We start from the raw sequence: 26,081 nt of genomic DNA on the forward strand, positions 1-26,081 counted from the left end.
GCTCTCCTCTCTCCTCCGTCATTATGATCTAGTCTGGTACATCCAGGAGGCTTCAAACGCGCACTGGAGTGGCCTGAGTCTAATTTAGCGCTCATTTAGGCCGCAGGTACCACACAAGGTAAACACGGTATTGTTATAATTAATTACCCCTTAGGCCTCGCCAGGCCATCTCTGTTTCAGCTGACCCTTATAATAATAAGGCTGCCGGGCATATTGTATTTCTTTTGACAGATTAATTAGAAATTCAGCCGTGGAGGTACAAAGCAACCCGGTCATGAATATTTAAATGGCCTGACACAAAAAATCATGAAAGAATTGCTGAACTACATGACGGACAGGGGATATTAGGGAAGTGACTCTAATCAATAATCTCTTGATCTCTTACATATTAATACACTGCCTGCTGTTATTAAGCTCCGTAATAAGGAAGGGGAGAGAAAGTTAGTGTAGCTGTGCTGTAGGCCTCGGCGAGGCCCCCAGTGGTTATGCTAACTGACTGAGAAAATGCACAGAGGAGCCAGGCCTCAGCCTCTTCAATCTAATCCAATCTTAAGAAATGGCAGCGCTGAGGAGCGCAGACTGGATAATTATTGGCGCTGACAAGGTGAGGGCGTTTGCAGGCAAATGAGCTCGGAAGCAGCCCCAGTGCCCAGACCACCCAGAGCAGGGCACAGAAACACCAGCCTGCGCTGCTGTTCGCCTTGTCGGGGCGGGGAGCTGAGGGCCACTGGGGACATTGGCCCTGCCGAGGCCTAGGCCAGGAGCAGTGGCCGCTGAGGCCTGCGGGGCGCCTGCCTGTTGTCGGGGCGACTCTGACACCAAGTCCAGGAGATTTACTTGGGGTCCCTGTGCGCAGCGTTGGCATCGCCAAGGCCACCGAGTGAATTAAGCAGCAGAGGCTGAATATCATCTAAATTCATTAGCGGACAAACCGCTGCTTCCCTCCAGCCCTGAGCAAGGCACTGGCTGTGCGTGCTCCAGGCCCTGTGTGGGCCTTACACTGCTGCGGCCCCCGAGGGTCCATGAACACCCCAGCAGCAGCCTACGAGACCCTGTAGAGTCAGTCTGGGTGGGGGTAGGGTAAAAGCAGGCTGCCCTAGGAGGAGGGCACCACGGCCTCTAGCTCAGCCTTTGGCAAGCAGGACCGTAGTGAACAGGACAACCTGGATTTGACAGCGGTAGGATGTGTTGAGGTCCTGCGTGTACAGGGAAGCAGAGCGTGGTCAGGGACAGCCTAATAGGCTGCTTGACTATGGGAAAACAAGAAGCTACTGGGAACACCAGAGTGAGGGCTCTCTGGATTCCCTTAGCTGAGCTGCAACAGCCTGGACTGAACTGGGGATAGTGGCAGGGAGGAGCAGTCCCCACCTGAGGCTCCGGGGCCGGCTAGCTCCATCGTAGAGTTTTCTAGAAACTCCTCTTTACACTGTATGAGCCAGGCTGTGGGAATCCCCCGGTTGCTCTTACCTAATGCCTCTGCTTCTTCTGTTCTGTCAGAACAGACTGGGAGGAGGGGATAGTGTTCATCAACTACGCCCACAAGAATGCCAGAGCCCGGGTGCTGATCAAGCAGCATCTTTTCATTTGCCATGAGGTATCCCGAGCTGGACTAGTGTCTAGGAACTCTACAAGCCAAGCCCTGGGATCCTCCTGGGACTCCACTTGATTTGGGGTCCTTTTGCAATCAGTGGACTGTGAGAACGGAAACCATGCCAGAACCCGGTATGTTTGCTTCTGAACTATTTCCTTTAACTGGAGAGAAGTAAAATGAAACTTGGGCTTTGGAGTGAGGGAGCTTCATCTCTTGGGCCTGCCTGCTCTTTGCTGCTCACTTGTGTCAACTGAAGACTGAGAATTATCACCCTTACAAACTCCAGGCCAGAGGCAGGCTGGGAAGGTAGGGGTATCATGGCAGAGGAGAATGGGTTACTCAGGGGGCCCTGGTTCTGCTCACCCCTGGTTCCGTATTCCCTTCTTGTACAATCTTTCCTGCAGACACCTCTCCTGAAGTTTATCCTTACCAAACTGTCTTCTTCCACCTCTCTCTGGAGTCACATGTGGCAGGACGGTTAACCCTTTTCCATGGTGTTTGAAAATCATTAATTCCATGCAAAGTTCTACATGTCTACTATCTGCAGACACTGGAGAGAAAACCCATCTGCTTCTTGGAAAGCCCTACTGCCTAACAGCGAGCACACTCAAGGGTGTCTACAAAGGATCAGGCTCAATAGAAGCATGGCAGCTGTCATGCCCAGACCTGTGTGCCTCATCCCTGGGCTGTCCCAGAAGATCTCAATGCTATAACGTGCTGTCTTTGCACTGCAGAGTTTCGTCCTATATGGGAAAAAGCAGACACCCCTATCTAAGCTGAGCCAGGGATGGGATGAGACAATAAACTCGATTGCTAAGCTTCCTCCTCCTGCTATGGGCTTGGCTTTGATTGACATTTCTGGAACTGAGCAGTGTTAAGAAAATGGAGGTCTTTGGTTGGCACCCTAGGAGAGGAGAGAGGAGGGAAACAAAGGAAAAGGAAAAGAGAGGAGGAACAATGGTCAGGGTCAAGAAATATGTCAGAATGAAATGGAGTTAAGAATTACTTCTGCCTTTCCCCTTCCCCCCATCTCTGAGGCAACAACCACCTCTCCATCTTCCCCAGCTTAGAACGGTATGCCTCTACAGTGAGCTTCGTTCTTTGTTTGCTTGCTTTTGTTATGTCTTAGCAGAAAACACACACACACACACACACACACACACACACATACACACACACACACACCACACACACACAAATACACACACACACACACACACACACACACAATAATGTTCATGCTTGTGCTGATACAGTACAAGACAGAGAGAAGAAAACATGGGTGGAATCCAGTGGAAACGGGAAAACCAAGCCACTTTGTGTCCATTGGGCCACCTTGGAGAGGATAGTCAGCTGTCTTGGGCTTCACTGTCCTGTGACTGTGGAGAGGGAACTTGTGCTGGTCCAGGAGCCATGTGTAGCTTTTTCTGCTCATGGTCTGTTGGTCTTGAGGCTTGCTTGCTTGTGTTGAGCCTTGTCTTTAAGTGGATCTCAGGAAGCTGGGGGCCATCACACACCCTTGGGGGACACTCTGGGCTTTGCCACCTCTGCTTTTGTGGCTGCAGATGCTCTGGTACTTGTTCTAGCTGGAATCTCTCCGAATATACAATACACAGGGAAGACCTAGGTGACACTTAAAAGCTGAGCACTTATGCTCTGCCATCGACCCTTCTCCCATGGGGACAAGACTGTGGAACAGCTCAGTGGTCTGACAAGTTCCTGGCCTCGTGTTGTGTCGTGACGCCCTGTCCGCTACTTGCTTTCTTGTGTGTGGACTCTCCGGCTGACATCCCAGCATTGTGAAGAGCTCCTGAACTGCTCTCAGAATCCCCCTGCAGTATGCACTGTTTGTTTGTTTGTTTGTTTGTTTGTTTGTTTGAACTCGATTCTTAGTTGGCTTTGTGTGTGACTCCACTTGGTATATAGTATGAGGTCACAGACCAACACTATTCATGTGGCCTACATGTCCTCTCAGAGCCAACGTCAGGCCCATGGTGTTGGGGTACATTTGCTCGGGTTCTCAGCTTCAGGCTGGGTATTGTGAAAAAGCAAACCTTGCTTTTTTGGCAGATCCAAGGTCTCAGAACAGTCTAACTCTGGGCTCGGGCTGAGAGAGGGAATAAAAAGGGATAAAGTAAGACAGTGAAGAAGAGACCTGCCTAGGGCAGTGCTCAAGTGCCCAGCTCCAAAGAGTGCTGCTTCTCGGGCTGACAGAGCGGGGGTGATGGAGGTGGCCACTTCTGCTCTCAGAGTTTGGCTTAGGGAAACACCCATCAAAGGTACAGTTCTGGCAACAGACTCCTTGACCTCCCTCTCTTTATTGCCAGCTAATAACGAAGTGCAAGCCAAGAAGCAAATTCATTGCAAATTGTATAAAAGTTTTGGGTCCAGAATGAAGCTGTTAAAAACCACATCTGTAAAAATGGTGTAATTATTATGGGTGGGTAAAAATCTGGCAAGAGTTATTTTCTTAAATAAGGCGTAAAGGGGAACAGATGTGGTGTAACTGACACCCCCCTCCCCAGCTTCACAAATTCTATGAAAAGAGAAAAATGGATCTGATTTATCAGATTATCTTATTTATTTTAGAACAGCAGCCAGGAGGCCAGGGGGAAAAAAATCCCGTTGTCTGTTCGTAGTCCTTTATAAAAAGAAGACTTGACGGGAACTGGGCAAGACACCTCCAGGTGATACAGGTATGGCTACCAATGAGCAAGGGGCATCTGTGGGGAACAGCAGGAAAAGTCAGAGAAGATTCAATGACAGGAGGGGAGGTGACCATGACATCTAAGTAGAAAATCACAGGCACAAAGGAACATGGCATTTGGGATCAAGTTGGAATGTGAAAAATGACCAAAGACAAAGACAGGCACTTTAAGTCTGGAAGTCATTACCTCCTAGTGAAGACAGCAGAATTCCACATTGCTTGGTCAGTGTCTACCAAGGCAGTCCAGGGAGGCTTTTGGTGGGGTTTGCTTTTTTCCTTCCTTTCTTTCGTTTTCTTTTTTCTTTTTCTCTTTTTTTCCCCCTTTTTGAGCTTAGCAACATAAATTTGCTGTCACTGATGTATTAAATACAATGGACACATGTTGGCAGAGAGGATGCAGCCAGAGCCTGGAAGGTATTAAGGGACAGCGTATGAAATAACTGCCTAAATGGGCCCACTGCAGGATCTTAATACCCCGTGACAACATTCAATTGTCAAATTCTGCCAGAGTGTCCTACATGCTACGACAATTAAGCCAGAAATTCTTAGGTTTATTTTAGCGCTCGTCCCCTTCCCCCCAAAAAAACCCTCCCTGTTAAGTTAAGCACAGGAAATGCCAGCGAGCTGTGAGACTCTAAGCAAGAAATCAGAACCTGGAAGAAAAAGGGATGGTCTAGCATTTTATGAGACTTCTGCCATTAACTCTGTAATGAATGTCTTTCACCTCCCCTCGATAAAGAGGCAATGTGGGTTTTAATTGGACTTTTGGCTTTTCTTCATTTGATTTAAACCAAGGTAGAGTTTCAAACAATAACACCGAACACCTGGTTAACACATTAGATGGTATGGTGCAGTTGTAAATTGTGGTTTTAATAGTAGGTCTCGGGGGAATTTCAAAGGCCCTCATTGTTCTGTTTGGTAGATATTAGGGGGCAGGGGGAGAACAATTTTGGGCTATAGGAGCCACACACATGACTTTGGTCCAAGTCAGCTTATGAAATTTGATCATTTGACCCCCACTGGGAGCCAGTTTTTGACTGAGACTCATGATCACACACTAGACATCCCCCCCCCCAAAGTCACTGTTCAAGTAGAAACTCTCTGGTTCCATATTTTCAGGGCAACAGAGGCCGGTGTCAGGTCTAAGCACGAGGGTGAATTCTGCCTATGCTTGCTCCAGTGTTTGTTCACACTCGCCAACAAATGTGTGCTCTTCCTTGTATGTTGGTATGTGTGGTGTGTGTGTGTGTGTGTGTGTGTGTGTGTGTGTGTGTGGTGTGTGTGTGTGAGAGAGAGAGAGAGAGAGAGAGAGAGAGAGAGAGAGAGAGAGAGAGGGAGAGAGAGCTCTAAAGTAGCACTTCTCTTTTTCCCCTTTCTAAACAAAACAAATGAGGCTTTTTGGGCTGGCTGAGGCTCAATCTGGCTACTTGTGGGTTTTCTTTTCCACCAGCCCCTTTCCACATCAGCAGGGGGCTGGCCTTGCCTGGAAGCCTGAGGGGGTCCCCTCATATTTTAAAGTGACACTTTCCCAAATGCCTGAATGACTTTTGCCCTTCCCTTCCAGCTGTGGCCCTACCCCTGCCTTTGCCTCCTAATTCTCCAGGGCACACACTGAAAACAAAGTGGAAGGTCTTACTGCTTCCCTCTGACTGGAGCCATGAACTTGGGGGAAATAGCCAACAGAGATGCCTTGGGAGTCACTGCTCAGCATGGCCCTCCTCCCACCCGCCCACTCAGTCTCACCTCCAGGGCCCCTCCCATACATACTCTGAGTACAAGACCAATAGGAGTCACTCTGGACCTGTCCTGAGAGGGGAGATCTTGCTGCCTGTCCTCTAAGATATCCCAAGGAGGAAAAGAGAAAGATAGAGCATAGAGACCATCTCTTTTTAACCTGTTATTTTATGACAGGGGATTGAGAGCACAAGTATGGCAGGGGCAGGCTGGGAGGCCCTTTCTGTGCTTTGCTCTGCTCACCAGGCTGAGGCAAGAATGCAGAGACACCCTGTCCTGTTCTCGGGCTTTCCTGCCCCCGCAGCCATGAAACCAACGGCCATGTTCTAAGCTCCAAATATTCCTTCTAGAAACATCTTCAGGATGCTCTGTTTCTGAGAAGAAAACAACAACCACCAGGGAACGGAGGTTGTACCATCCTCCTGAGCAAAGCATTCAGATGCCAGCAGATCAAGGAGGAGATGAGAGATCTCTGAATGCAAACAGCAGCCATTTACCATGACTTTTATGCCCTGATCCTGTGCCTAGAGCTTCATTCACAAGAGACATGCTTGCCTGCACACAGTAGTCACTGTGCCTCACACACAGTAAGTGCTTATTAGTCATTCCCGGTAAGCGTGCATGCCTTACACACAGTAAAGTGCTATTCCTCATATACACAGTAGGCACTCTTTCCTCACACTCTGCAGCATATGTCCCGTACACAGTAGGCATGCCTTGTAGATATTAAGTACCTGCTACCTCCAATATGGTAGTGCCCAGGGCTTGCCATGGGGCCTTCCCAGGGTTCTCCTGCTTCCGATGGGGCCGGGATGTGGTCTTTCTTCTACTTCACAGGAGAACGGGACTAAAGTTTACAGGCAAAGTCATCAGGTTCCAGTGTATCCCGCAGAGAGACAAGGAGCTCAGTGTGGGAGAACAAGGCAGTCAGACTAGAAGGGCAACTGCTGCATGAGCAGCATCCTCCCAGGCTCCTTCCTAAGCATCCGAATCCCTGCTGAGTTCCTCTCCTAGATGCTGACTTCTGTAGTCCCAGCAGGGAGAGCGCAGCACGGCTGCGTGACCTCCCAGCGCAGTTATTGCTAAGTTCTAGAGAACTCATCTGTGTCCCTAACCCTCCTTTGGGCTGCCACATGGAGGTGAAGGCTGAGGCTGGGGAGTTTCGGCTCCAGGCCACAGCCAGCCTGTCCTGGTCACTTCCACTCCTACAGAGCTTAAGTCATCTTAAAATGCGTGTTTTCCAGTTTGGGTCTCCAATGTGTTCCTCTTTGTTTTCTACTTTAGATTCATTCAGCTGTGAGCGGATTGCCTGGGGGCCCAGGCCTGTCATCCCAACGATTCTGGAGACTGAGATAGGAGAATTGTGCAGTCCAAGGCCAGCCTTGGCTACAGAGTGAATTCAAGGGCAGCCTGAAGCATTTAGTGAGAACCTGCCTGAAACTAAAGGCACAACGAGTGTAAGTACATGAAGTAGTGCCCAGGGCTTGCCGAGGGGATGCCTGAGAGTGCCGCTGCTCCCAGTGGGGCCTGGGTTGTGGTCTTTCTGCTCCACAGGAGAACGGGGCTTACGCTGATAGGTAAAGTGATCAGGTTCTGTCATATTCTGCAGAGAGAGAAGGAGCTCAGCACGGGAGAGCTGGGTAGTAGAGGCTTGTCTAGTATGTATGAGGTCGTACTAAAAAACAACCAACAAACAAAACACCACTACCACCACCACCACCACCACCATCACCACCACCACCAACAACAACACAACCACCATCACCACCAACAGCACCACCACCAACAACAACAAAAACCAAAACACCCTTTTGGCCTGGGGTGGTACTTCTTATGCTTAGTTTCCTAGCTCAAAACAGGGGCTGTGATCATACTGCCACAAGGCTAGGAAAAGATTCTGTGTAGTTTGAATCTGAACCGACCCAGACACAGTGTCTCCTATTCCAAGGGTTCAAAAGATCTAGGCTTCTGTCCGCCCTCATCTCAGTGGCTATCCCTTGCCTTAGGCACAGTCAGTGTCAGCAGTCAATAGGCAGCAGCAACCCCATTGTCATCCACTCATGGGCAGATGGAGTTCTCAGAGCCACTCACTAAACTGGTCACCTGACCATCTTCTAGGTTTTGTTGGCCTCTCATTGCAGGGCTCTCCAGCGTGGAGTTGGCTCTAGGAAGGCTAGCAGGTAGCCTCTTCTTGGTATCAGGTGGTACCTGGCATAGTGGTATGTTCTCGAGATGAGTCACCCTGGAAAGAGGAATAGTAGTTCCTCTACAGGAAGGGAAACTGAGTCTTGGTTGGGTTAATTGTTCAGTCTGGGACTTCGCAGTTTCCATAACACAGAGACTGGTTGCAGCCATTGTTCCCCTGCTGAGCTCGTGTGCCACTTCACAGTGCTATGTCCAGGGTGGGCATGGAGAACTCTGGAATATTCTTCCTACTGGTAGCATTCAGATCCTCCCAGCCCTTCTAGGCCCTTTAGGTAGTGCCTTCATCCTAGGCCTTCCAGACAGCTAGGAAAGTCCCCTCCAATACACACAGGGAAGCTGGACACAAGGCAAGGTAAATATGGCTGCCTTGTCCTCGTGCCGATCTCATCCGTCTTCTTGGGCATCTCAGCAGTATCTTTCCTCTTCTTTTCTCATGGCTGTGATCGCTTCCAGGTGGTGTTTTGGGCAAAAGCACATTGCCTCACCTGTCCTGTTTTCCCACTTAGTAGATGAGTTCCACGTAGGCCCTGCAGAGCCTGTGGGGAGAAATCTGCCAATCCCCTGTGGCAGCAATATTGGGCAGTGGAAGGAGCACAGCCCCAGCCAGCTGGTGGGGTGGATGCGATGGCACAGCTCAGAGGGGAGAGGTTTTTGCAGACTACTTCAAGGCAGTCAATGAATCAGGCCGCCTCATTACCTCTACATGTGGGTTTTAAACACATATTTATTCTGCTTCAGCTCAACAGTCACTCTCCAGGATACAGCCAGGAGTGCTGAGTGTGCCTTTCCTAATTCTTCTTCCCCTAGCCCATAGCCTTACCCTCTCCTCTGCTTCTCCTTCATTTCTTCTTCCTCCATTCTTTCTCCTCCTCATAGCTGCTTATCTTCTTTTTCTTCTACCCCTATTTCTCCTCCTCCTTCTCTTCTTTCTCCTCTTCCTCCTCTTCCTAGAAGTAATCTTACCTTTCTCCTCTCCTTTATTCTCTTCTTTTCAAAGTGTCTTTAATTCACCGGGCACTGAATGATAATATAAAACTCAGGGCTAAGGAATGCAATGGACTTTTTTAGGAGTAGCATCCCAGGGCCCGATGTAGACACAAATTCCAACAGTAGCCCAGGCCATACCTGAGCCAGGCGATCTTTCTTCACTTCTGCTCAGCCTGCTCCTGTCTGGGCAGAGGTGAGGGGAGAATGGAAGACTTCTTTGTGCAGCTGTCTTCCTTCCCACCATCATCTAGACTCATGGAGTAGGTGCAGAAGCAACCAGAATGGACCTGAATGGCTGTGCCATGCCAGGGAATTTAATTAAGAATACACACATTAGAATTTCAGGGGGATTGCCTATTTAATGTTACTTTATTAAGCCTTCTATCAAACACTTTTTATGTATATCAGTTGATACACAATTAATCTGCTCTCTTGTGAGGGGAAAAAAAATAACACCGGAGGTGAATGGGAAGTGTCAGATGATCATAATTATAAGCGCTGTTCACTTGGAGCACCTCTAGCCTACATCAGGGATGCTGTGCAGCGGCACTCCTCACGACAGCCTACCTCATTAGACTTGACCTTCCCAGCTGGGGATTTCATTGGTGTTTTTTTAATGGGTTTGTATACTGCAAATCACAACACCTTATGAAACCTCTTTGTAGCCGCAACAAAAGAGAGCACACCAGTTTACAAAAAAAAGCCGCAGCTCTAGCTGGCAGGGTCCCCACCATAATTCGGGGAACTTCTCAGCCACTGGCTGGGGAGAGACTGTACCCCCGTGTCTTCGTCACAGAGATAAATGTCTTTCCTTGGCTTTGAAGCGCCTCAGCTCTGAGGAGCCACCAGCAGCCAAACAAGTAATTGCTGAGTTCTGATCGTGCTTCAGAGCCCAATGACCGCCCACTTAGAGGAGGCCCTCCAAAGCTAGGAAAGAATCATCCCCAGTGCAGCTGAGGGCATCTTCCCACTGACAGGCTGGACAAACCAGTAGTGACCTTGGGTTGAAGCCAAGGAAGTACAGGTTGCACAGGGCACATGAAGATACCTTGGGCAGGTGGGGAGCCTTGGAAAGAACATGCCTGGTTATCTTTTTTTTTTCTCTTTCCATTTGTGTTTGTAATAAACTCTCTCTCATACAATTAGCCTCAATTGTTTTTATATCTTCAGAGGCAATAATACAGGCAGCCTGGGGAATAGGGTAGTAATCCGTATACCTGTGTTCATTTACCCAAATCACTATGGTTACAGCCAGGGCAAACTGTTTACCGAGAGGATGCGAGAGCCTCTTTTCAGTTCCTAATGACCTTTGCTCCTTCAATAACATCAACAAGCTGGGGAGGCTGCCCACACCATTAAAACCAATTGCCTCTCAAGTTACTGAGGGACCCGAGCGCTTCCTCATTTATTTTTCTCATCTGATGTAACTCACATGCCACTTCCTTGTCTTTAAAGAAGGGAAAAACTGTGGATTATTGATTTGCTGCTGAACAGAAGACCAACCTAAAAGCCCGGATGAATTGTCACTCATTATTGAAATTACTGAACACTAATTAAACTGGCAGCCCAAATCCCAGCAGGCCACACTCATCTGAAGCTGAGATTCAGACACTTGGGCAGTGAAAGAGAGAGAGCGAGAGAGCCTTAGCAACAACCAGGGTTGCAAGAGCTTTGCATTGGCTTTTGCTTCTTAAAGACACACAGCCCTGTTTGCAGTGGTTCAGAGGGTCGCCGACCACACGCAGGTGGAAGAGTCAGTCCAGGTCTTTTCCTGGTTCTTTGCGGAAATGGAGAGCTATGGGGGAGATGGTTCTAGGAAGATTTGGTCCTGGTTCCCTGCTGAGAAGAGAGCATGCAGCCTGAGATAGCTACCTCCATGAGAGCAGCAGGCAATCTCCTGCTAAGCACAAGGTCCGACCAGCAAAGGCAAGGCTGGCAGTTCAGATGCCTTTGGTAGGGAGAAACTGAGTCACAGTGGCCAAGAGTGGCGGTCTGGGCTTCCCTTGGAAGGAAACTGTGCCCCAGAGCATTTCAGTTCACAAATCTAATTCAGTTTCCAGATTATGCCAGGGCCTCTTTCAATGCCCCACAAAAGCCACATAAATTATGCATGACCACTGGTAATCCTCCTCTGACTCTGCTTAAGCAGAAACCCCCAGTTTGCTTAGTTTCAAAAGGGGAAGAGTCTGATCCAAGGCTGCAATCAAGAGTTAATGTCCCATGGTCACTGGAGAAACACAGCTAATTGGGCCTCAACTAGGCCCTGCAAGGAGCCAAAGTATATACAGTCAGGAGGTGTCAGGGAGAACTGTTGGCCAGTCAGACTCAAGAAAGCTCAGTATCTGGGCTACTATACTGCTCTCTCTCTCTCTCTCTCTCTCCTTCAATATAAGAAAATTTCACTATTCAGTTTTATATCTAAGGACCCAAACCAGAAAATAGCACACCAGTCCAATTACTGGGAAAGAGTCAGTCTGGGACTTTTCTACACAGTGGATGTCACTCAGCAATGAAAAGAAGTGTTTTTTAATCACAACAGAACTGTTGCTCTTTTTAAAAGTAGAGTTTCTGTTTGGGGAGATGCTGCTCAGACAGAAGGTCTGAGTTTGGATACCAGCACCCACTTGGAAGGGCAGGTGTGTGCTTATTACTGCAGTGACCTATGGGAGTAGAGACAGCTCACTGTGGGCAGAGAGAGCACAAGCAGCAGACAGTTCTTTCTCTTAGGTCTGGAGGCTGAAAAGTCTCAGGTGAAAGCTAGGCAGATCTCTTCCTGTGTGGACTCACTTCCTTGCTTATAATGGCCCCATCTTGCAAGGAGCGCCACAGTTTCCCAGGTGTGATCCCGTGCAGGGACTCGGTATCTCTTCTTACCGTTAGAGCCAGGAACCAACATTTTTATTTCATGAAACCCAAGTTGCCACTCTAGCTGCCCTTCTCCAAATATGGTCACACTGGGGGCAAGGTCTTCAACATACAGAATTTAGTCTCTAATACAGAAGTAAAGGTTAAGAGTTGTTAGTGCTTGTTATTATGAAAATACTGTCAGCCATAGTTTTCTACAGCATCGCTACTCTTATTTTATTGTTATCTTTTTCTGTTTCTCTTTCATTTCCCATGTCCCATACGTTCTTTTTCACTTTTAATTTTTCTTTCTCCTTGCTATGATACATATCTCAGTACTTTTAAGAGTAGGGACTTTCTGATTCTTGGTGTGTCTGAAGGTGTCACATTCTTAATGGTGAATGAATGATGCTGGAGACCTGTGGCTCCTACTGACTGGATTTGCTCTGGCATCATATAGCATCCCATGCCCCGGCCTCTGCAATGCCTGGTGCACACTCTGCCATCCTCACTGCTGTGACCTAGTACAGCATCCATGTCTCCTCTGGTGCTCCGCCCCTATATGGTCCTGTGTCTAAGCATGGGGTTGTTTGTTTGTTTTAATTCAGTCCTGCTGAATCTGAGGTGGTTTGAAACCCAGTTCATTTTGGTTCTAGAAAACTCCAATCTTACATGTTCCTCTCTTCCTCCTTCCCGCCTCCCTCCTTCTGCCTCCCTCCATCCCCCTTCTTTCTGCACTCCTCTCTCTTCTCTCTTAACCTGGACCTCCTCCAGCCCCACATCAGCATCTATTGTTTTCCATACATCTTGCCTCTCTGGTCCCCTGCCATTTTCCTGGTTCTTTTGCTTAATTAACAGCATCTCATTAACTACACATTATCTACTCTCCCATTTTTTTTAGTCCCCACTGCTTTCATTTAGCGAGTGTGTCTTCTTGTCTTATAGTCACCTTATCTTTTATCATAATTCCTTGTTGTTGTTCCATATATACTAGTCTGTTTTTAACCTCTCAGAGACTTTAAAGTCCCTTGTGGTTTGTTTGCTCTGTTACCTGTTGTTCACATCCACACAACATTTCACATCACACTTGTGCATATTATTGAAAGTTTCTCCAAACCCAGAGTTCGGGCCCCATCTTTATTTACCTTATCTGTGACAGTCCATCCTCAGTGGCCACAGGTATCTCTTGCTTCAGCCACTACTGCACTGTGCACTTCTAGAATCTCACAGGCCCTTTCCATCATGTTTGCAAAGGAGAAGATGAGAGAATTTGGGGGGATTTCACATCCCATGGAGCCATCCTGACAGCTGGGCATGGGTTTCAGTAGAAAACTATAGGCGAACAAATTCTGAGTGTCCTCTCTATGCCCTGCCCCTTCAATGGCTCACAGAAGTAACTGACTTATGGAAAGACTTCTGGGTTGCATCTCAGAAGGAGAGCCTTAGCCTTGTCTGCAGCCTCCTGTCCTAGGCTAGACCAAGCAGATCAGTTAGGAAAGGGAAGGGCTTTTTGGCTGTACCTCAGGTGTCCAAATGCCCTGAGATTCTGGCCTTCCCTTTGGGCCTGCTTTTGAGTACACAGTGAGTCTTGCCCTCTGAGAACAGCATATTGGGAACGCAGCTCATGAGAGGCAAAACACTGCTCCAGTCTTTAGATGTGGCAAGGAACTGGGCTTCACTGTCTGCTGGATGTCATTTTAGACATTACAGTTGGTGGCATTCTTCATTACAGTGCCATCCCTTCAGCCCTGAAGAATCCTGGGTAAGGGAGCATTCTGGAATGTTCTCCTGTGTCTCTGAAGGCAAACCAAGGTGACCCCAGAGGGCGACTGTCTTGCCATTTCTCTCATAAAATGTGCCCCACCTCCATGTCTAGTGATGGAACCATCAGATTGTCTGGTTTCCCACAGAGCTCCTGCTCAGTTGTAAGGGGTCTATATGTATAGGAGATCATCAAAATTCAAATACATGTGGACCTCTGATTTTAGAGGTTGATGGAGAGATGTCACCTGCCAATAGTTTCTGGTGGCTGCAGGGACCAAGGGAAGAGGGTACATCTCATCTCAGCATCTTCTAAGAATGTTCCTTAAGATTTCCAGATAGAATCAATCGACCTTAGTTCTGAACTGAGAATTGCTGTGCGATGGGCCATGCAGTTAGATAAGCAGAGTTAGAAACACAGCTGACCCAGGAAGAGCATAAAGGACATTGGCTTAGCCTGGAAGAGCTTTCTTCAGCATATGGTGTAAGGATTAAGATAAAGGATAAAAGGCAATGGAAACACGGGGAGAGCCAGCGGTGTGGACAGCTCTAAGGAAACAGCGTCATCCAGACACAGCAGGATCTGGAGCACATGACCTCACAGAGACCGAGACAGTTCCCACCAGACCTGCACAGCGCAGACAAGACAAAACTCCAGCACGCAGATAAGTGGCCATGAAGTCCCAACCCTAGCCAAGAAGCTCTTTGAGATAGCTATTGGGAAAGGGACAAGTCATTTTTCTTCAATGGAGTAACACTAGGAATATTAAGAACACTCCAGGACAGTTTCCTGTTCAAGAATAGTTGTGTGCGCCTGTGCACAAGTGCAGTGTAATCTTTAAGAGACAGAAAGAATATGAAACTGTATGCAAGTGTCTGAGAGGAGTGGGGGAAGGGGAAGTAATACAGCCAAAATATATCGTATAAACTTTTAAAAGAATACATTTTAAAGAGAATTAAGATAAAGTGCAACTACTCTGGGCAGTGTTTAGGGATGCCTGGAGAACCCGTTATTCCGGCACTTGAAACAAAAGGCTTAAATATAATCTTGGAGCTTCACAAACCTTCAGATACTCAGCTCTGCCGTGGTGTCCAGGTCCTGGGACTGAGCCAGACAAGGAGGGAGCATACTCAAGGCCAGGGGACAGTTCCACCCACGTCTTGATAGCTCTGCGCTCACATTTCAGGCCTGCTCCTTCCTCAGTGTCAGACCCAGTGAATATAAAGCTCTTCGGGGACTCCATTCGGGTGGCATCATCAGGTGCCATGTAGAGCCTCTCCTCATCCAATTGAATGCTGGGAATTATTGGAGAGCCTGACCCTTCTTCTCTGTGTTGAAAATCACATCCTTTGAAGGGTCTCTGTAGTTTCTATACCCTTCATGGCTGCTGTGTGTACATGTGTGCTGTGTGCACGTGTGCGTGTGTGCGGGCATGAGAAGGCCTAAGAACTCCTGCCCCACCCCCAAGACAACCACAGGAACCACAGGGGGTGTCATTCACTGGAATTCTATCCACCCCTTTCAGTACATACTTTCTCATTGGCCCAGACCTCACCAGTTAGGCTAGACGAGTTGGCTAATGAGCCACAGGGATCCTCTTGCTTCCACCTTCCCAGTGTTGGTATTACAGGCACTCAAAGCCACACCCAGCATTTTGCATGGTTTCTGGGTATTACACTTAGGTCCTTATGTTTTCAAGGCAAGCATTTTATTGACTGAGCCGCCTCTGCCCAGGTCCTTATGAGCTCTTTCATGTAGAGAAAAAGGCAGATTTTGAGAGACAGCAAGGGATAGAAGAAATAGTTTAGAGAAAAACATGCTGGTCTTTCTGGAGAAAAGAGAGAGACTGAGGGGTTCTTATGGGTCCCAAGAGACGTAAGATTATAAAAAGCAAAATTAAAAACTTTCCCAGGGTTCCTCAGAGAACTCATGGATGATAATATGCCCAGAGCTTGGCCAGATGAAGAGCGCTCACTGACGTGCTCAGTGACACCACTGAACTGGGGAAAAGAGGCCTCATGTGACTACTGTTCCAGCCCCAGCCCAGACTTCTCCAGACTCCATGGAGCAGATGGAGGGAAAGGTGCAGAGGTCTGCCTAGAGCTGCCGCTGTGGCCTCCACCACAGCAGCAGCAGCAGCAGCAGCAATAGCAGCAGAATTCCAAACCATGTTGTTGCTGGCAAGGCCATGGGCAAATTGTATTTGGTAATGTGCCCCACACAGGGCTGGCTGGTGTGCTTCCTTATCTCACTGGAGGAGTTGCATTCCTTGCTCAAGGTCATGTGTCTGAGCCAGGATTGTATGCAGTGCCCACTGAGTACTCCTTAGGGTGGTAGGAGCTGTCCACGATTTATTACCCTGGGGCCATCCTGCAGCAAGTCCTAGCTTCTGCTTTAATCTATATCTGTTTTCACCCTGGTCTTCATTAGTCAGGGCAAGATTCTGAATTAGAGAGAGAACCTTGACTTCTTTCCCACAAGGCCATGCACAGGCCAGACCTCTCTTGGCAACGTCCCTGGACACACTGACATGATTAGAAGCTGTAGGCTTGAACTTTGAAAGCTGTGTTTCCAAGGACATCTGCACATGGAGGTTTCAAAGGAACCCATACGGAGGTTATGTCTGTGTACACTTCTAGGCAGAATGCCTTTGCTCAGCCTGCAGCCTTCTATACGGCTATTTATGGCCATTGCTGGGACAAGTGGGATGTCAAAGCCTGGGTGGGCCTATTTAGACCAGGAACCTGGGCACACCCCCTTTTACAATTGTATTGCTTTCACTGAATCCTCATCAGGGAGGTGAGATCACATTCCAGGCAGCTACCAGGCCAGGGCCCACAGGGGCCTGATTCCTACTGTGTGTATATGGATGATGGTGAGAAGGGCCTGGGCTTTCCTCTTCTATGCTGGGCTAAATGGGAGTATAAATGAGGCAGAAAACAATAGGCTTATGTCCATAGCCAGTGCTGTCCAATAAAAAGATAATGCAGTATCAAGGCATGTATCTGTAACCTCAGCACTCTGGAGAGTGAGGCAGTAAAGGCATGAGTTTGAGACCAACTGGACTACATTGCAAGTTCCAGGCTAACCTCAGCTACATTGTGAGAACCTGTCTCTGAATGAATGAATGAATGAATGAATGAATGAATGAACGAACGAATGTGATGTGAGCCATCTATACACCCATGTAACTTGTTAATTTTAAGAGCTAATACACTAAAGTATGAGAGAACCAGTTTATATTAATTTTAGATACTATTTGCTCCAATTATATTTTTTACTCTAACTGAAACACACTCCTTATAAAGTTATTGATAAGTTGTTCTTGTATCTTTGTGTCTTTGAATTTCCTGCCCTCCCAGATCCTGCCCCTTTAGCCAGCCTCAGGGAAGTATGCAACAGTGGCCCATGGCAGCTGCTCTGAGGAAATCTGTGGTCAGCAGGCTCCATGGATACAGGAGCTTTCAAGGTCTCTCCATGGACTCCTGATGGTCTGGGTGATGCCACAGATAGGTGCTGGCTGGCATTACATGTTAGCTACATGCATCTGCTTCTTTTTCATGGATCAGTGTTGTGACTCACTTGTCATGGACTGAGCAAGTTTCTGCAGAGGTCTCTAAATTTCATCCTTTTGATTAACCAAACATTTCCCGAGTTTGTTGGGCCACAAAGCACCTGCTAATTTTGCATAGAATGTAGGTCCTACATTGTGATTAAGGAGACCAAGGGTGGGGAGAGCCATCTGCAGATATGGTGGTCATATGGTCATTGCACCTGCCCCAGCTATGATCCCTTTTCACAGGGAGCCCGAAGCAGCTCTTATAGGCAATGATAACGTGATGCTCCCTATAGGACCCTATGGAACAAATGCACCGCAAAGATTAGAATGCCACAGACAAGGGTGCCCAGACAAGGCATCCACATAGCAGCAGGAAAGGTAATAGGATTCTGGGAGCCTATTGGGGCTGGAGAATGACAGTCTCCTGTGAGCCTACTGTGCACATAGCCAAGAGTCCAGCAAGCACATCCAGATGCCTGTGTGAGTCCACAGAGGTAGATTTGTATGGCTCTACCTCCTGAGGCAGTGTTTGCATTTCAGTTGGAATAGAATCTCCTGGATTTACACTCAGTGCTTACTGAGTTAGCCTGTGACAGGCTTTGCATGGGGCTATGAAATAGGCCAAAATCTGGATATTTCTAGTTTTGCTTTTGTGGACAGGAAGGGAAAACAGAAGACACTGCTTAGTTCCCATCCTGTCCCTTCCATCAGAATGTTTGTCATTCCTCCTGGCTTCTACTTCACCCACTAATAAGAAACAAGCCGGGGCTGGAGAGATGGCTCAGTGGTTATGAGAAACGAGTCCCCCTCCCCCTGTGGAAGCCACTGACACTAAGGGAAGCCACTAAATTTTGCCTGGGGAAGAGCTGAATGTCTGGTGACCATTAAACCCCTACTGTGGCTGACTAGGTGACATCATTGAGCCTGGGGACTTTAGAGGGTGCCTCATGGCTGACAGGGCTGGCTGACTCTTGGATGACAATGAACACACAGGACCAAAAGATATTGTCCCCCAGTAAAAACCTTCCACAAGCAACCAATAAAAGTTTAAACTGTGTTGAAGTTCCAACGACTAGACAGAAGGTATAAAAGAGAAACTGCCTTTCCTTTGAGCAGGAGCTGAGGTTGTGATTTATGTGTGTGGGGGGAAGGTTCTGGGTGTCTGGGGCTTGGTGAGACTCCAACTGTCCTGGTAAGAGGCTGATAGAGGCTCAGAAGGAACCCGCCCCAGTACAGTAGGTGCATTCAGGAAGTGGCCTTTCCTGCAGCCCAGCAATTCGCATCTTATCCTCGGAGCAGGCCCTTGAAAGATAAAACCCAAGAAAGAAAGAGGCCGCAGAGTTGGGATATTTGGGAAAGCACCCAGGGGACCAGCTAAATGGGACCCAGACTTTCTGGAAAGTGAGATTAGCATCCAGGGAATAAGAGTCTATTTCAAGCCTAGGAAATATGAAGAAGGAGGGAAGGAGGTTGGGAGAAGCATCCCTGAATGAGAAGTGGGATGAAGATTTTGTGTGAGACAGAAGTCAGAGAAGGAATCTGATTGCAGCAGAAGTCAGCCTTCCAGCGCTCTCCTCCTCCACACAGATCTCTGTACAGTTTCTGGAACCTTCTTTTGGTATTTCATCTCTGCTTTCTTTCTCACCAAATAGGATTTCTGTTCAACAGGGCACTACACAACCTGGAACAAAGCCGTGCTCCTTCCCATTCAGGGACACAGTGCTGTGACAGGCATTTACGGTATTTTGTTTTGTTTAGGCACCGGGTCTCATAATTTAGGCTGGCCTGGAACTCTCTGTGAGGTCCTGGCTAGCTTTGAACTCGTAGCAATTTCTGTACCTTAGCCACCGAGTACTGGGATCACAGGCTTGTCCCACATGTGCTTCGATGACGTGAACTCGGGGCTCAGAAAATGTGCAGCACACCTCTTACGTTAAATTTGACAAAGTGCCGATGTCCTGTGTTCCCCAGAAACAGGAACTGGGGCTGCCAAGAAGATGCAGCTGCAAGAAAGGAAGAGAGACACCTTCTTTAAAGTGTTTCTTGCAGCAAAGTGGAGCCACCAAAGCCTCGCTTCGCCACACCAGAGCACCCCTCTGGCCCGCTTGCCAGAGTCCACTTTCATTCCTGTTGTTGACTCTCAGACTTGGCTGTGTTCTGAAAATCAACAAACACCGAGCCAGGAAGCATGAGCCTCATTTTATCAAATGGTACCCAGCATGGTAATGGCCTCCCCAGATAATTCTCGCTGATCTGTGGTGATGACCAGGGGGACAGCAATGATTGTCATGTTAGTAAAAAAAATCAAAACAATCATGTTACGTCAGTTCTACCATTAAAAGACTTGCTTCTCTGCAAATTTTTGCGCTCAGTAATTAATACTCTGGGGCTTGTGGTTTCCAAGCTGGCTCTCCAGGCACAGAGATGCCACTCACCTGATAATTATTTCAGGAGACCATGCACGAATGGATGTGATTGACAAATGCAGGATTGCTGTAATTGCCTCAAGCGGAGTCGGGGAGAAAAGGAGAAAGAAAGAGGGGAGTTAACTAGTTGTATGCTTACCTATCAGATGGGAGGGCAGCAGCAGAGAGGCGCCACGGTGTTGCAAGACACCTGACGGCTGTACTAATCGACCCACCAGACAGGAGCTGGCAGCCTGCAGCCCGCAGTATCCTGACACACGTCCTAACTGGAGCTATGTCCAGGGCTGGGGCCTTATGTGGATCACTCAAAGCTGTCGTTACTGTATGCTTCCCCAAGAGACCAGTGGGACCACAGCCCACATGACCAGCTTAATCCAAAGAGGGGAACTTGGGAAAATCCCCAAAGAACATGATTCGAAAGCTACGCATGGTGGGAGTTTCTCCCATTATGTGGGTTACACAGAGCTTTGGTGCCTAAGCCAGGTTTTGCTCCTGTGGCCCCCCTCTCCTGGCTCAGAAGCATCAAGCTCAGAGGAAGCAGGCATGGATCTCCTAACAGAGAGACCTGCACGCTGGACTCAAAGAGCTGCAGAGCAGTCCTCGTTCTTGATTGACTGCTCCAACTCCTAGAAAAAGGTGCAAATAATTTGTCAAGGTTGGGTGAAATGGGGCATATTTTGCATAATTTGTATTTTTTCCCTTCCTTCACATACCTGCCTCGCAGCAGAACATCCTCTCTGAAATCCAGGCTGCTCCATGTGCTATGTAGGTGGCACCACTCAACTCTGGAGGTGCCCATTGGGTACCAAGAATTGTGCAGACATAGGCCTGCCCTGGAACCTTCTATGGCCTCTACATGCCATTCACATCTATAGATGGGAGATGATCCAGCTTTGTGCAATTTGGCTAACATTTGGCTCGCTGTTTTAAAATGTACTTGAACACCTGGCACTTAGTGAGAATTTGCTAAATGAGTGGGAAAACCAAGCCGGCCAGGTAGAGACAATGCTGGGATTAGGTGCAATAAGCAGGCTCAATGGCTGACTTGCTCCCGACTTAGGTAACAGCTTAATCTCTCCGAGTCGAAGAGCCTCATTAAGCATATGGTTTAGTTTGCTTTGGGAAGTGGAAAATGAAGGCATCAGAGTTGGTTGGTCAAATTGATTTTCTTAGAGCCAGAGTGACCCGCTCTTGACATTCACGAGTGAGAGTAAGCGGTAAGAAAACTAGAGAACTGAAGCTCGTCTGCGCATGGACCACCCAGGGACTCCTACGGTGATGGATGCTTCAACTCGCAGCTCAAGGTTTGCATTATGACAAGCTTGTAAGTCTGCTTTTATTTAATACAGTGTGTTTGTGTGTTCACAAGTTCATAGGTGTGTGCATGTGTGTATATGCACAAAAGTGTGGAGGCCAGAGGGTAGCTCTAGCTTTCCTTCCCTAGATGCCATCTACGTTTTAAAGAAAATAATTTAATTTAATTAGGTTTTAATATTTTTTGGTAAGATTTCTCATCTGCCTGGATCTTAGTGATGAATAGGTTAGGTCTGCTAGCCAGCTAACCCCAGGGATCCACTGTCTCCTCATCCCCGGCACCAGACTATAAGCATCCGGGTATCTTTATATAGGTCCTGAGGATCAAAACCATATCCTCATGCTTTAAAAAAGAGAATTTACCAAATAAGCCACATCCCTAGCCCTTAGTGGTTTCAAAGGCTGATAAATGTTTCTTTCACCAGACAGACCACACTCCTAGTTCTCTGTGAAAACTCAGGTGAGATCAGTCTCATGAAGGGTAGATTTGTACAAAAACCCACTCTGCCCTTAGAATCATTCTGGTTATGTCTCTTCAGACTGTGACTTATATTGCACAAGTATTTTCAGATTCTGGGAGCTTCCTGTCAAGGTGTACCCTGAAGGTCATGGTGACATACATTTTTCCATCATCCTTTGAAAAGGCTAGCTGCATCCTTCACCCATAAGGATTTTATTAACATCACAGGTAGAAAATCGTTTCTCAAAATTTGTTCACATTTACATGTTTTTATATTTAGTTGATAGTGAGCGTTTATTTTCTTCTACTTATCAGTTATATGTGTTTTCCTTTTAGTGAATTATTTATGGCTTTCACCCATTTATTAAGTGTAACATTAAAAAATTCTTCCTGATTCATGATCACTTTTTGTATATTAGGTTAATATTTGGTCATATTTACCATAATTATTTTCACCCCATTTGTTTGTTGTTTGACATTTTCAGTGTGTGTGTGTGTGTGTGTGTGTGTGTGTGTGTGTGTGTGTGAGATAGAGAGAAAGACATAGAGACACAGAGACAGACACAGAGACAAAGACGGGAAGTTGAACAATGTGGGTGTGGAAGCATGTGGAACATGAGGGGTGACCTCCCTCGTCGGCCTTCACCTTCTATCTTGTTTGATATCAGCTCTGTCTGTTGTTCACACTCAGAGCGAGCTATGCTGGTTGGCCTGTGAGCTTTCTCACCTTCTCTGGTTCTCTTGTTTCTACCACCCATTTCTGGGACTACAGAGGCACCTACTGCAATCAGAAGTGCCTGGGATCAGACTCTGGTTCTCACACTTGGATGTGGTAAATGATTTACACACGGAGCCATCTCCCCAGCCCTCTTGTTTGACTTCTAAATGTTTTAAAAATACATTTGGTTTTCAAACCAGGCCAGGGTATTCAGCATGTCTACCACAAGAATACGACTCTGACAGAGATGCTGGGAGCAGAGGCTACAGTGAGTGGGATGCTGAGATCAGGGCCTTGAGGACATGAGAAGTCTGGCTGAGGGTCTGACTGGATTCTCCTCCCACCCATGGTGCCTCCATGCATACAGGAAGTATGGTTTTCCAGTTGGAACTTGTGTGGATTTCCCAGTTAGTCTTTTTTTTTTTCTTTTCTAACATAAATAATTTGGCGTGGTTTCCACACAACCATTTATCATTGCTTCTGGGTTATTAACACTCAAACTCAGGGGCATTTCTGTATATGCCATGGCTTTGAGGCAACGACCGAAAAATAATTAAAAGGCTCCCACACCATCGGTGGCCTGTGACTGCCCCCGGACACCAGAACTATGACTGGCCAGGCTTGGGTGACCGCTGCCACTTTAAAGGCTAAATTATATATTTTTATTAGTTGCCTGCTATTTTGCTCCTCATTCCTCTACAACTCTCAGAAGAATACCATCTGGACTCAGTAATTTATTACAATTTAATTTCTCAATTTGTCTCATCACCTCTTTTCTTGATATTTCTATCAGCAAAGTCCTCTCACCCCAGTAACAGGATGCTGGAGACTGGCAGCCTGGGAAGAGGGCCTGCTTCCCAGGATGAAGCCACTGCTGGGCTACCTTCTAGGCTTTCCCTTGGAACACTGGCATGCCCTGCTCAGCTGTAGTCCTGAGGACCCGAATCTACGCAGCAGCCCTGGGAAGAAGATGAGCAGGTTGATCAGCAGTAGCTTTTCTCCCCCCATGTAGATCACAACAGTGTGTGGCTCTAACTTGCCCTTTCATCGTCCTTTGTGCTCAGGTAATACATTTAAACACAAGTCTTAGATCTGTGGCTAAATATGCATGAAGCCAACACACCCCACGAAAAAAATGACAATTCCAATCTCTCTTCGCGAAGCTTGCTTTCTCTGATGCAACAGGAACAGAATTCTCTTTAGGTTTTGGATGGCAGCATAGTCCTACAGCATCTAGGGAAGAGGTGTCTGGGGCAGCATTAAGACAAACCTAGCATGCTGGGGCTCCTGACCATAGCATCCCAGTACCATGGTCTTAGAGGGACACAAGGCCAGCCCTGTGACCATCAGCACCTCTGATTCCCACATATTCTTCCAAGGTCAGGTTGTGACAGTTGGGCAGATGTGAAGACTGAAAGAAGAAATATCCCTGGTTCTCTCCATTCTCTGTGCACCACACAGAATACAGATATGACCCCTGCATGTGAGAGGTAGCTCTTTCTCTGACGTAGTGCCACCCTCAGAGGGGAATCCCTGTTACCTTCCATTTCAGAGGTCAGACAAAATGATGATGGGAGTTCCTGGGAAAAGGAAGTCACCCTTTCACCTGAATGAAGGATGTATGTGTATACTATGTGTGTAAATACTCACATGCGCGTCTGTGCAGTGAATGGTGTGTGTGTGTGTGTGTGTGTTGTGAATATATGTATATATGTGTGCATGTGTGTAGTGTATGAGTGTGGTGTTTGTGTTTGTGTGTGTTTGTGAATGTGTGGTGTGTGAATATATGTATATATGTGTGCATATGTGTGGTGTGGTGTGTGTGTGTGTGTGTGTGTGTGTGTGTGTGTGTGTGTGTGTGTGTATCGAGAACAGGAGACTCAAACTAGTTTTCTGATTTTTCTTTCTTTCTATTCTCCATCCCTTCTCCTCTTCCTCCTAGAGAGAAAGACAAGCAAGGAGGAAAAGTTGAACAAAGGCCGGAGCCCAGGAACCTCAAGAGTTCTGACTTCATGCTGGACTTACAGGCTCCTTCCCCACAGTGGGAGCACACCCTGTGTCCCCAGCTCACCAAGAGCTCAGGGGCATCCACAAAGTCTCTCCATGCCCCCAGCCTCTGTGCCCGGTGCTGAGATACACTGTGAACTCATATGTTGCTGTAATAAATCCACACTGGCTGCCTTCCAGGTTCCAGCACGTGTTGCATCCTCTGACTTGGGTGGGGAGGGGTGGGGGCAGGGCGTGTGGAAAGGGACATGGAGTAAGTTAACAGACAGCAGTGGTTGACACAGTAGGTTTCGCTTGTGAGTCTTCATTGACACAAGTGTGTGCATGAGTGAGTGTGGGAATGCCTGGCTGTGTGAAGGCGCCTGGCGTGAGTTTGTCCATGAAAGTGAATGCTGTCTGTAAGGGCTTGTGTGAGTGATTTGTACATGTGCCAGTGAGTCTGTGCCTGTCTGGGAGTGACTTCTTTGAATTCCTTACAGGAAGTGTGGGACAGTGGGAAGGAAGACCCATGGTGGTAAGGAGAGGGTGATGTTTTACTGAGTGGCACAGTAGGGGTGGCTATGCACAGTATCTGAATCCTGCCAGGCTCTGGGTGCTATGATTAAGAAAACCACACTTTGTTGCTCCTGGGAGTCAGGGACTGCAGGGTGCAAAGTGAAGGCTGGCAACCACTTGATGTAAGAGTATCATTCTGATTGTGCAAGTGTGCAGTCAACAGAAAAGCAAAGGGGTGGTCCCGACAGGAGGGGATTCCCCCTTGGTGGATAGAGCCCCTGGCTTGGTTCTTCATTCATTCGTTCAAGAAACTGATCCTTTTCCTCTGGGTTATGCACAGCGACACTTACTTAGTGGGTATGGAGGTTGCTGTGGTGCGGTAGAATGGCTCTGCAAAGCTTGCAGAGCCAGCAGCGGAGTATGAGGAAAGAGTGCTCAGCTGAAATCTAATCCCCAGCTTGATTGGCACATCCTGATGGAATTATGAAGAAATTTGGGCTTCCAGTCAGAAAGTTCAGCATCCACTCATCCTGGGGGAGACCCCGTGGGTGGCAAAGCATGCTGGTCTCTGACCTCAGACCTCTGGCTTCTGACCCACTGGCACTAAGTGTCCTCTGAAGAGCATGAGAATGGAGGAATCTGGCTGTCCCAAGGTCTTTGAGCCTTGGAATCACAGGCCCCTTTCTCCATCTAATCAAAGTCAGCTCATTATTCCTAGTGGAGTTCTTAGGTGTCAGTCCTGATAGACCTGACTGTTGGCCCAGACTCCAACAGGAGCCACACATGTAACTTAATGTAAACATGTGTGTGCATCCTACACATTTTCCCCACACTTCCACAGTCACCCTGATTGGCCTGCAATACCTTGCTTCATGCAGTTGTAACAGTGGCTTGTTTGGAGAATAAGGCAAACAGAAAGATGTGTACAAGCCCAATGCAGATGCCGGGCTTTGAGATATTGACACCACAGGCACAGCCCATGAATCCTCAGGGCTGACTGCACATGCCAAGCAGTGGCTTTTCCGAGTCTTTCAGAGAACACATGATCCCTAAACGGAGTGATCAATGTACCCTAGAGGACAAGGACTCAAGTGTCATTTTCTCTGAGCTTAACAGAGTCATTTTGCTCTCCTCTCTGGTACGCCTCAAACAAAATAACTGCCCTAGCCCAAAGCATGGAGGCAAACGTGTGTGCGCCTACACCCCCCCCACACACACGCATGAGCACACAAATGTGCTCACACTTCCTGATCATGTGATCAGAAGTGCTAA

The 26,081-nt window shown here is 47.7% G+C and overlaps 1 long non-coding RNA gene across 2 annotated transcripts; it reads left to right on the forward strand.

The window, feature by feature from the left end:
* LOC102552157 (uncharacterized) lies at nucleotides 1–24,503 on the forward strand. Of its 2 annotated transcripts, XR_005499510.2 has the most exons (6): nucleotides 1–1,722; nucleotides 4,181–4,287; nucleotides 6,383–6,619; nucleotides 7,317–7,489; nucleotides 20,989–23,371; nucleotides 24,250–24,503. It is a non-coding gene; the product is annotated as an uncharacterized LOC102552157 (long non-coding RNA). The 2 variants fall into 2 exon arrangements; XR_005499511.2 differs by lacking the exons at nucleotides 6,383–6,619; nucleotides 24,250–24,503 and having other exon boundaries at nucleotides 15–1,722; nucleotides 20,989–24,224.
* Nucleotides 24,504–26,081: the final 1,578 nt, after the last annotated feature.

The sequence above is a fragment of the Rattus norvegicus genome, chromosome 1 (assembly GCF_036323735.1).
Source record: "Rattus norvegicus strain BN/NHsdMcwi chromosome 1, GRCr8, whole genome shotgun sequence".
NCBI classification, from domain to species: domain Eukaryota; kingdom Metazoa; phylum Chordata; class Mammalia; order Rodentia; family Muridae; genus Rattus; species Rattus norvegicus.